A 13,269-nucleotide genomic window follows, 5' to 3' on the forward strand; every position below is an offset into this window, starting at 1 on the left:
ATTTGTTAAATATTTTGTTATTAGGTTAAATATTTATATTTGCATTTTTAACTGATGTATATACACTTCTGTACAAAATCAATAGATAATTGTTTCTTCATATAAATAGAGAAGTATAGCAAAGCAGCATTAACTATTAATCTTAGCATAAAAGCATTCCTGAAGAAGGCTATATAGACACTATTCATTGTCGCTTTATTGAGAAAAGTTTTTGTAAAGGCAGAAACTGATTCGAAAGGGCTGTAAGTTACACAATACTTGGGCAATTTAAGGCATGTCACGGGCTTTTAAGGTTACAAAGGGCTCAGCTGAGAAGAGAGCACAGTTTTCTTCTCTCTCATTTAGACAGCCAGACGAACTCCGTTTTGGAAGGCGCCAGAGACGGTGGGATCAAAAGCCGGAGGTACCTCGAGGAGGAAAAAGGCAACAGTTTAACTCCACTTAACCAATTGTCCTCCAAATATGTAGTCCCGCGCATTGCTGCAAGGCCAAACGGTGACGTCAAGAAAATGAAACATTACTTTTTCCACCCCCCACCCTCCCCACCCCCCCCAAAAAACGAAGGGATTCAACAAACTCTCACTCTTCTTTTCAAAACAACATAAGCACATGGACACTATGTAAACCAACAAACAGTCAATAATAATCAACATTAACAACAACGCTATAATCATCATCATCAACATCATTATTATTATATGCTCTTATTTTAATCATAATAATAAAATATTATTTAATTAATAGTAAATTAAAAATAAACTTACAATAATAATAGGTTAATGATAATGAAGCTTATTGCTTATTTTTATTATTATTATTGTCTTATGATCTTATTCTAAATAAAACCATTCAACTATTAAATTAAAAGTTAATCAAATTAAATCAATAAATTAAATGTATAAATTAAATAATATAATATTATGAACAACAACACTATAATGACAATAATAATCATCATCATAATAATAATAATAATAACAATTGACTTTCATTAAATCTAAATTATAAAATTATTATTAAGATAACAGTTAATCGAATTTTAAACTAAATTAAATTATAAACTAATAATAATAATGGGCTAATAATAATGAACGTTATTGATTATTATTATTATTATTATTATTATTATTATTATCATCATCATCATCATCATCATCATCATCATCCTCATCATCATCACTTATTATTATTATTATTATGCTCTTATACCAAATAAAACAATTAAATTATTATTAAATATTTAATCAAATTAAATTGATAAATTAAATAATCAAATAATATAATATTATGAACAACAACAAAATCAACAACACTATAATGACAATAATAATAATTCTAATAATTATGTACTTTTATTTTAATCAAAATAATTTAATATAATATAATAATTTATTTTAAATGTGTTATTTGTTAAATGAAATTAATTTGTATATATAGTTTTTGTTGTTGTAATATTGTGTTTATTGTGTCATTCTTATAAAATTTGACTCTAAGAGTTACGCACAAGAATTCCAGTGTACCTGTACTGCTTTGTACCTGTGCAAATGGCAATAAATCTAAATAAATAAATACATTATTGTTAAATTAATAGCTATTCAAAATGTAAACTATTATGAAATTAAATTACAAACTAATAATAATAGGCTAATAATAGTTATTAACAGAACGTTATTGCTTTTTATTATTATTATTATTATTATTATTATTATTATTATTATTAGGCCTGTTGCTGTTGTGATTTTATACTCAATTAGGCTACTTTAATCAAAATAATTATTTTCTTTACACGGATATTTTGTTAATAGAAAAAAAAAACACTTATGATAACATAAAAATCATGATTGTATAATTTATTATCTAATTGAATAATAAATATAACTGATTATTAATCAGTCAAATAATCCTGAAGTGGTAAATTCGTTTAGACTTTTCCACTCGACTGAGTTTTTGTGCATTCTTGGCGGCACATTGAACCGATTTGGCAGACGATCTCAGATGTTTTAATATTCTCTAAAAGCCAAGAGGGCTTCCTCTTACGAGTGACAGATCTGTCATGGTGGATATCAAATCAAACCTGCTGGTCTCCATTAGAAAGACCCCCTGCACTAAACCCCCACCAATCTAAACTCTAAATAATTTACATGATTCCCATGGAGGTCAATTACTAGAAGTTTTTAAATAGCTGTAATGACGAAAGTGGAGTTATCTTAACTTGATTGGGTCTCTCTCTTTTGAAATTTAAAACTCGTTTGGTACAAACAGAGGAGGACATCTCAGATATTTGGACCAAAATGAAACTTTCACTTGTCTAATTGGATAGGATGCTATAGAACTTGTCATGCCATGGAAAGGTGTAATCTGACTGTATCTCCCTGACTGTGGGGGAAATGTTCTGTCTATTACTAGATGGGCAGACAGACAGACAGGTAGGTAGGTAGATGATAGATGGAGAGACAGACAGACAGACAGATACAGACAGACAGACAGACAGACAGATAGATAGATAGAGCATGTACACAATGTCCATCTTTTCCTAAATTACTTGCTCTGAGCTAGTTCAGTATCAGACTTTTAAGGCTGAAAAACACTCACAGACAAGCACTACAAACAAACCTATCATCGTCATTACAAAAAAGAAAGAAAGAAAGTAAAAAGGATGTGGATTTTACCAACAGTCTCTGCATAGCACATTTACCCTCTCAAGGTCGGCCTTCTGCAGGCTGCATAATTTATATAGCCAATAATGGCCCTTTTCACATGGAGTCATTTCCAATCATTTTCAAGCTTGGTTGAAACCACTCAGTCAGTTCATAAAACCAGAGGCAAAAGCAAATTTAGAGAAGCCCAGAAAAAAGTTTACATGCTGGCCATTATGTGTTTGACATTCCAGAAATTCTCTAAATATTTGTGTATTTATGAGTTACATTTATCTGTTTCTTCTATATTTCCTCCTGTACTCATCCATGGACCGTGCATGTACATTTGCTCAACACTTGCATTACAATTATTTACACAGGCCCCTTCTTTTCAAATTACATTTTAAAAGTTAATAATAACGTTTAATGATATTTATAGTCACAGATTATTGTGATTCACCAAATTATTATTATTACTATAAATATATATAATCATATCTAAAATATTAGATATGTTAATATATTATATTAAAAAAAATATCATATTTTTTTCTGGCTTTTGTCAGTAAATAGGAAAAAACTAACTAAAATCTATGGAGTAGAACGTTATACTCAGCTCCTTGTTCCATCAAGGATTCTACAGAAAGAACAATTTTGAGTGTTCTATTTGAAAACATGGACTTTAGTGTAGCCTGAATACATTCATGTTTGTATTCATGTTCTTCAACGATTGTAAAGTGATTTCGTATAAAGTAATAAAGTGTGCATATTAACTCTCTTCTAGTGAGTAAAATGGTCTTTGAGACAGCCTCATATTCTACAGGTTGAGACAGGGACAGTGACTAATTGCAGTCAGAAAAACAGACAGAGAGAGAGAGAGAGAGAGAGAGAGATGGTAATAAGGTGTTTTACAGTTGTGAAATAGCTGACACTGTTATGAAGCCATTGAGTCAAGCACTGAATACACTGGGCGTGTTCTTCTCTTTACGGTAATGTCTCAACAAAGGCATCAACCTGCTAATAGACAGACATTTATTTTCTGTAACAAATCTCTATGTCTTCAGTGAGAGATGGAAGTCTAGTATAAGATGGCTGTTTTGTACAGAAAAGTGGAGAACTATTTCAGTTTCCTTCAGGCTTTTTAATAATCTCAACATCAATACAAAGAAATATTTTCTTACAAACAATAAGCTCATAGAACCGATGGCATAATGAGTACAGAAATTGTGATTATGTTCTGAAACCTAGTAAGCTGCCTACAGAGGCAAAATTTCTCTAGTCTGATGTCTCTGTTTCCCAATCAATGGCCATTTTCAAAACGGGATGGGTGTTTTTTAACCGCTTTAGTTGCTTTGCTAAAATCGAGTAGTCGATTCCCTTTCGCACCTCAATGATGTCTGAGCTCACAAAGAGGTTTCCTATTTTTATTGGATGGTGAAAAACACCCATCCCGTTTTGATGCCTACTGAGTGGAGAACCTCCATTTTTGTTCTGCAGAGACCTTTACTTCCATTTTTAAGGCATCATAGGTGCACTTCTAACACAGGCTGTTCCAAAACATATCTCGTTTTAACGAAATTCTAAGCAGGAATCGTAGGCATATCCAGAATGCATAGATGTATGAACTGAAAAAAATGCATCCAAGATGGCAGACAAAGTGAGAGAAATGTCTATTATAAATATAATTAATTCATTACCAAAAAATACAGGTAAAAATAGTGCAGTATCTAAAGAAATTGACAATTTTACTAGTGCTGTAAGTTGATTAAAATTTGTAATCGCAATTAATCGTAAAATTGTTCATAGTTAATCGTGATTATTAATCACAATCGTTAACGTGTTAACTTTGACAGCCCTATATTTTACCAAATATTTTTGTGCACTATGCATTTTTATGCTTATTAGAGTATTGTGATATTAGCTTAGCAACATGCTAAAACTCAACTGAAATCAATTGAGAGTCTCCCATTCTCCTTATTTGTACGATTCACAAAGTTGCTGCCTTTGTAGAGCATTCTAAATTTGTCACTTACAAGGAACATGCTTTATTGCGTTACTGAGGGGGTAACAAACCTCAGTACTCAAGGGGTCGATAGAGTTAACTTCAAAAGTCTGTACCATTAAACTGCATGTGGTATTATTCAGGTAAGTTGCTATAAATATATTGACTTTAACTTAGTTGCTCAGCAAGATTCTCATCAAACTGTTGCCCTGCCATGACAATAGTTGACTTGAAAGAGAAAACTCTCCATAGAAGCTGACAGTTCACACTAATGTCTGCTATAGCGCCCCTTGTGACAACACTGAGAATGCAATAAATACTTGCGTTGTGTTATGAACTGCAATCTGACACATTTTGTTCAACAACAATGTACGAAATCAAGCTTGCATAGCTGAAGTGTCTGCGTTCATGCACTTGTATAATTCGGCCTTTAGAAGGCAGATACCTATGTAGGCAATAGACAGCGAGGCAGCTCACTAGGTTTTAAAACAGACCCTATAAGTATCTATTTGTGTGAGCAAATGTGTTTGTGAATGTTGTTATGGCCATTCTATATTTACTGTACATAAATCAACCATGAATGAACGTGTGTTTGTGTTTATGCGCGCCACTGTGGCGACTTGACGGTCACACACACACAAACCAGGAATGTCTCCACACTTTCTTGGTTGTTAGTGGCCAAAGATGCACTGTGTTATTTTTTATAAAAACTCCCACAGCTGCCTAAATTACGCTTTGACTGCTGGGGTAACATCTCAACCGCAAGCTATTGTTTGAATTTCAGACCTTGGAAAGACTTTCCATGGGTATACAATATGAAAGTGCTTGTCTGTGATACAGCTAAACTTACAAATTGACCTAAACTGTCCTTTAGTTCCGTCGAAGTTAATAACACGCCATTAATAGCAAAATCGTCAGGGTTATCTGGCCGCAAAACTTGTGACAAAAATTATATCTTTGCCTGCTTGTTTTCCTTTGACTTCCCCGTGAACTGAAACAGACAGGTGATTCAGATCTGCATATGAATGTTTTTATTTCAAGCCGTTAAATGAGAGTATTCATGCATCACCCACTCTGTTGCGAAAGAGGATGTGACAGGAAGGGTGATGTGTATTATGTGATCCTTGTGATCTGATCTGAAGAAGATAACCCCATATCATGAGAATACGAATTTCATGGATGCATCTGTGGAATATGTAAGATATAATATACAGTCATTATTTTTTGCTTTGTGCCGTGGTCCTAATCACCCTGTACACTCCTAGAAAAAAAGGTTCTTTGGGGTTCAATATAGAACCCTTGGGTTACTCGGCTCCAAAGAACCCTTTATGCCAAAAAGGTTCTATTTACAAAGATTTACAGAAAAAGAACCCTTTTTGCACAAAAGGCTTCTTTAGGCTGACAACACTTAATGTGAGTATGTATGTGTATGCATCAATTACATTATTGAACATTTTGTTTATATATAGTTTTGAACACTACACTACATTAATTTTGCATTTGCATTTCATACTGCAGAAAAATAAGACTTTTACAATGTACTTCTACAGCTTTGGGTTTGATTAGAAAAGGATAAATGACAGATGATCAGATCCAATGTCCTTTCTCTTTTAGACGACATGTTTATCTTAGTATTAATATACAGTCTATGGTTTAGTCTATTCTTGACTCATAATTCAACAAAAGATGCAAAAAATTGTGTTTATCATAATTAGCAAACAACCTGAGTGTGTAGTGCTGTTTTCCCCCCTCCTATACAGTACATAGTGCAAAGGCACATTTAAACTTGAATCACTAAAGTCTCTGTTGTGGATTGACTAGTAATCCTCATACCAGGTTATGTTATAATTAAATTTTCTTGCATCTAGAAAACATGGGAAAAAACAAAATAAGTTTCCAGGAGCACATCACAGCATTGAATTAAGCACTGATATAAAGACATTAATCAAGCTCTATTCAAGAGTCTGAGTGTCAAATGTCCGAAGTCAATGAGAGGAAGTGATGGAAATGTGATCATGTTGCATGCTGGCTCATCACTGCAACTTCATTATATTTGTGCGTAACTTTAAAAACATTTGTAATTTACCTCGATTGAAATATATTAAAATATTTTCTTAAACGTAGGCCTACAACTTAATTCACCACATGCATTTTGTTTTGCAATTGTTTTGTGCAGAACGATATATTTCTTTTACACAATCACTGCTTCATTCATCAGATGTGCATTTTAATATTTCGTTTTTAATAATTGAACTGTGGGTCGATATTAAAGCTTCCGGGATCAGTGAAGACAGCGGAGACCCTGTGTAACGAATGGCTGCTGGCGCTGACAATGACAAAGATGATGATGATGATGAAATGAAGAACCCAAGTGCAAATTTATGAATAAATGTGAAAACCAAAAACCCTAACTATAAATGTGAAACATAAACATAACATGAACTTGACTATAATATTGACTTGACATAGCATAAACTTGACTTGACATGACACAATGTTACCAAATGCATCTACATAATACTTGACCTAACATGACATGACTAGACTATGAACCGACATTACATCAACAATACTTGACAAGGGACAATGGAAAACATGAGGGCTTAAATACTAGACATGGGAGAACACATGACAAAGATGACCAATGAACAACAGAACTCTAAACAAGATAATCAAACAATGAACCAATGAAAACAAGACACATGAACATGGAAGGAAAACAGGACATCACATGACTAGGGAAGACATGACATGAAACAGGAAATAGAATACAAAATAAAAGACATGAAAAACATGAATCATCAAAATACACATGACACCTTGTGTGTGGTCCTGCTAATGACAACAAGCATTAATTGAATATAACGAGGTTCACCGTGTTATTGTGGAGTGCAAAATAAGGAGATGCTTGGAAGCTGCGCTTTAGGGACATTCACCAATCAAATGGAGATCTGCTCTTTACTCCCAAAAGTGATAACAGTAACAGCAATGCTACACAACATGTGCAGTACTACACAACGCTTGGTGCGTGAGAGTGCCCTTAGGTGTCAGAGAGGAAGAGGAGACGAGGATGAGGAGCCAATATACTGTACAGATGATTTTCATCCATGACAGCAAGTTAATGACTTTTTTCCTTTTCTGTTTGTAATTTTTACAGTTCTCTGCAACAATCATGCCACCACTTTGTTGTTTCCAACTAGTCCACAAATAACTTTATTTGTTTACTTATTAATTTATCTGTTCATTTTCTGCATTTATTATTGTTAATATTATTATTAGCCTTGTCGGTTAAAAATAATAATAAAATAAAATGTATATGTATACTGATTTTAAATGAGCATAAAATGTAACTATAGGTATTTAAATTGTATCAGGTGTAATTTCACGTTTGTCCTGCAAGTGTCTGCATAAGTCTGTGTCCTTACGATGTTCTTAGCGCTGTACGATTACTCCAGAGCACTCCTTAATCTACAAGCATTTTCAAGTACTACTTAAGTTACGATGCTTTTGGGAAACGGGCCGCAAAACTAAGATAAATCGTAAGATGGATTCTACGATCTACTTAGGCTTACAATGCTTTTGGGAAACGAGGCCCAGATCTTACATATGGTGTCCAGACCCCTCAGAGAGTTCAGAGCGTCGGCATCAAACTGATGACATGGAGATCCCAGAAGTGAAGTGAAGTTTTGTGCCCCAGTGTTAAAATTGTTTAACTGCTTAAGTCATTTGTTTTTATTTATTTTTACTTAGTTTTTTTTTATTTGTTTATTAATCTTACTTAAGGTTATAATGTTAACTTATAGTTAATGTTAAATGATTTAATGTTAATGATTTTTATATAAATAATATTACTACTAATTAACCTTTAGCTTATTATTACAAACCTGTGGATTAAGTCAATTCTCATTACTATTGCGTTATGAATTGTGTTAATTATTTCTTGTGTTGTTGTATATAAAAACTATTCAAAATGCTTTACTTAATAATACTTAAATGTCTTTTATATGGTTATTTCACTTTCTTAGTGATATAGTATATAAACTATTCAATTCGGATATCCATTAAACGTTCTTCTGGTAATAAGACAAAAAAATAAATGTAAAAACTAAACAAAAACCAAAATTAAATTGCATGTTGGGAACCCCTAAAAGATTCTAGATAGAACCTTTCCACCTGGCTCAAAGAACCCTTAAAAAGGGTTCTATATAGAACCTTTTACGGGTTCCAAATATGAAGTGAAGGATAGAACCCTTAAAAAGGGTTCTATATAGAACCTTTTACGGGTTCCAAATATGAAGTGAAGGATAGAACCCTTAAAAAGGGTTCTATATGGAACCTTTTCTTCTAATAGTGTAGGGTTTATTTTGCGATAATGATGGTTGACTGTACAAATGGATATAAATTATATTAATTTGAGTTGTATTATTTTATTATGTGAAAATAAAATCCGCAGAGTGATACGATAGTCAAGTCGAATCAAGTCTAATTCTAAAGCATATTTAAACATCAGAAGTTGTCCCAAAGTGCTGTACAGCAAAAAATACAATATGAAACTAATACAAATGTATTAGAAATTGGTCACCTGTGGGACCAGACTGATAATACAGAGAATATGGCAACAGTAGTTCGAAAGTTTTGCTGATGAGATCGGTCTGTGTTTGCCACATTCATACTGCCACCAGTGGCCAAAGCTGGAAGTGTTGTTAAACATATGGGCAGGTATGCGGTCCAGTTTATGGGTGAAATGTCCACAGAGTGGCGCCAAAAGCAAGCTGTATTTTTAGTTAAATAATGAAATACAGTCAACAGGAATGCATATTTTATTACCTCCTAACCCAAACCCCAACCCTAAACCTAACCGTCAGTGGAGTAGAAATGTCATTTTAGAGCAAAACGCAACCTCGATTCGCTCTCACCATTGTTTATGTGAGAGTGATTATTTTCTGGTTCCCACAAGACCAGAACCTATTTCTTTGAGGTTGTTAGTGCTAGAGGGAAAGTGTTCATGTTTGAAGTGATGCAAAAAAAAAAGAAAATAAAAAAAGAAAAAATCTGATGCTTGTCAGTAATTCAGCTGAATGGGGTTGATTTCAGGGTATATGAACTTTCGGAAGCAGCATTGCGATTTCCTGTGTGATCATGTTAGTGCGACAATTCAACTATATAGTTAAATGGTCATTATACAAAATTATTTGAATGCAGAATGCCGCAACTGACCAATAAGAATCAAGCATTCCAGAGACCTGCATCTTTCATTTTTAAATGTTTACACAAATCAAAAAAATCTTTGTTGAATGTTACTGTTTCAGAAGATGTGAGAGGAATTGCATTGGGGCAATTCTAAAGGCTTTCTGAAGGCAAAGTATTTTTAGAGTCTCATAAAATTTCTTTTATACTCTTCAGTATTCTTATGATTGCATTTTTTCCCCATTTTTTATTTTATTTTTATAGGTCTGGCATCTCCTTCAGCTTACCATCTGGTGTCATTTGATTATGAGGGAGATCAGGCATGAACAAATATGTGTGCTTGGTTCTCCTGAGATTACAATTTGAAAGTTTTACCATGAAAAAGTCAGGCACCAGGGGGCCAGTGGGTTGAAATGACTCTTTGAATAAACACTCTTTGGTCTCTCTCAATGAGAATAGAGAGGGAGCGCTGAGCTTTTAACAATGTTCACAGGACACGAGGCAGGAGGTCGGAGCTGCTGTCTCTGGGCATATGTCTGTTTCACAGTGCTGACACTGATCCTGGACCAGTTTTTTCATTTCTTTTAGCCGACAGTTAGATTTCTGATTCAGGTGAGATAGAAGCTAATTCAAGATATAGTAAAAGCATAGTATAAAATATCAGCCTTTATTTGTTTTGTTGCTTAAACTACAGCCTGACCCTTAAAAAAAATCTAAACTAGCCACAAACTTGCAGTAAATTAGCCGCTCGTTATTTTCACGTGCAAATGAGCTTTTGATACGCCACAAATGTTTGCCCGAAGATTGCAGCTCTTCGCCGGTAGAGGTGAACCTCCGGCAAACCTTTGGCAACAACGGACAATTTTCTGCAAAGCTCATTTGCATGGGAAAATTATCAGTGGTGAATTTGCAGAAAGTCTGTGGCAAATTTGCCATGAACTCTCGTTTTTTGTAAAGGGAAGCTTCGTTTTCTTAAGGTTTGGACTTAAAGGTATGAATTGCCCAAAAATGAAAATTCTGTCATTATTTACTTACAAACATCATGTTGTTCCAGAAAGAAAGTAGAAAGTAGAAAGTAGAAAGAAAGTCTTACGGGTTTGACAGAAGGTTTGACTCTTGGACAGAAGGTTTGCGGGGAAAAAAGGGTAGGAAAGTAGAGAAAGGGGAAGAGGTAACTAGGTGCTTTGTTGCTCTATTGCTTAATGAGTTAGAAAACACAATTGCACTTTTCTGAGAGTGATAATTGTCTGCAGGGCGATGTAAATTAAATGCGTGGGTAATGCCTTAAAGGGATATGTGTCTTGCTGTGTGAGGAGAATGGGGTGGAGAGGGAGGGGATGGCCGAGAGGAAGATCACAGGGCCAGTAAGCTTACATTAATCCACCTTACAGGTAATTGACTTGTTGCATTTCAAAGGCTCTTGTGATGTCTGTTATCAAGAGTTGGGTATAATTAGCAGTGGCTATGTGGCATTGATTAAGAGATTAGACAGCTGATTCACTCCTTTCACACAAGCATCTATTAGGCCGGTGAGATGTGTTACTGTGTACTGCTACAGTAAACAACAAAAAGGACAATATTGTTCTATATAACAAGAATGCACATGTTTAAAGAAACTCTAAAAAGACTCTGTTCAGAAATATAGTGAATGGTCTCAAAAGGCAGCATTGTAAAGCATCACTGGTGCACTCCAGACATGAAGACTGTTCCAAAAGGAAGGAAGTGCAATTCAGAGGTTGCATTTTTGATCTACAATTAAATTTGTACTCCAATGACGGTTAGGTTTAGGGTTGGGGTTTGGGGTTATGGGTAGAGTTAATAAAATGTGCATTCCTGTTGACTGTATCACATCATTTACAACTACAAAAACAACTAGCTTTTGATGCCATTCTGTGGTCAATTTAACCAGAAACTGGAGTTCGCAAATGCCCATATGTTCCACAAAACTTTCAGCTTTGGCCATTGGGGACACACTGATTCAAATTTTGGTAAGCATAGACCAATTTCAGAACTTCTGGCTTACCGTCACCGAATTCACAGTGCGATCAGTCTGTTAAGCACATTTCAGTATAAAAGTAATTTCTTGTATATTTTCAGATTAACTGTAAAAGTGTGTATACTTTGCAAAGAAGGCAATCCTGCAAGGTTTTGCACTGAGCTGAGCTCCAAGATGGAGGACAAAATGAGAGAATGTTAAGAGATGTTGATTAAAAATATTCTTGAGTTTTTTCAATACCCAAAAATATAGATAAAAATGTCCCATCTAATTAAAACAGACTAATTTACTCCATATTAGTGTGAGCTATGTATTTTATGCTTATTTGAGTATCACAGTGTTAGCTTAGCAACATGCTTCAAGCTAACTCTACTAAAATGAATATTCAGTCCAGTCTCCTGTATGCTTCGCGTGAGGAGCACTATTTGTATAATGCAGTTAACACAGTTGCTGCCATTATAGATAATCCAACATAGTTTTGTATTACTCCATTTGGCATGGTGAAATCATAAGATATCGTAGGACTTGGCTTGTATGAAAAGGTACAGCTTTTATTCCCATGGAGACCAACCAATAAATAAAGAGAATTTCACATCGATACAATAAGCATCATATTTTAGCTAGCCTACTGTACAACACTTTATTTTAAGAAAGGAATAAATTTGGTGAACAAATTTGGTTACTTATTCCATATTTATTTATGCAATACAAATGACTGCCTTATGTCAATAACTTGTAATATGGTGGCCTCATCTCATTCCAAACCCTGATGTTTTCTTTCTTCCGTGCTACACAAAAGCTAGTTTTCGCCATCTTGTTCTATTATTACAAGTTGTCATGAGACTGGGTTCTCATGTAAAATACAATAGAATGCAGGTGTATCGTTATGTGTTTTTAAAAGTTGACTTGACACAACGTCTAAAAAAACAATCTAGTACGAGAAAGCAGCTGCTGAGTTTAATTTAACAAGATTTATTTTCTGTCATGTTTATACTTGTAGTTAAGTGTGTAATGCCTCTTTTTTTTACTTTTGAATCAGTTCATTTTTATTCTGAACGAACTTAATTACCACCTTTAATTCCAAACAAATTTAATTAGTTCCTGTGAGTAATGCTGAGGCAGCTTGTCAGGCTGTTCTCACACCACAAACTTCCTTTGTCCGTGAGCATTTCTAAAGTTTTTCCACACAGCATCTGCCATGTCTGACTCTTTATGCTGATATCTGCTTTCTAAAAGATTTCACCCTGCTGAGACATTCATAAATGTGTCTTGTCTATCCATACGTCTACCCATGCTAACATATACAGCGCTAACGCTATATTTTAGTCACTTGTTTTGTTCCTTTTGACTTTTGCTATCTCACCCATATATAATAGAGAAAGATATTAAGGGTGGATGGGGATTTCTCTTTCCCATTTTGCAAGCTTTTCCACAAGGCTGCTGTTACT

The sequence above is a fragment of the Myxocyprinus asiaticus genome, chromosome 7 (genome assembly GCF_019703515.2).
Source record: "Myxocyprinus asiaticus isolate MX2 ecotype Aquarium Trade chromosome 7, UBuf_Myxa_2, whole genome shotgun sequence".
Taxonomy (NCBI): Eukaryota; Metazoa; Chordata; class Actinopteri; order Cypriniformes; family Catostomidae; genus Myxocyprinus; species Myxocyprinus asiaticus.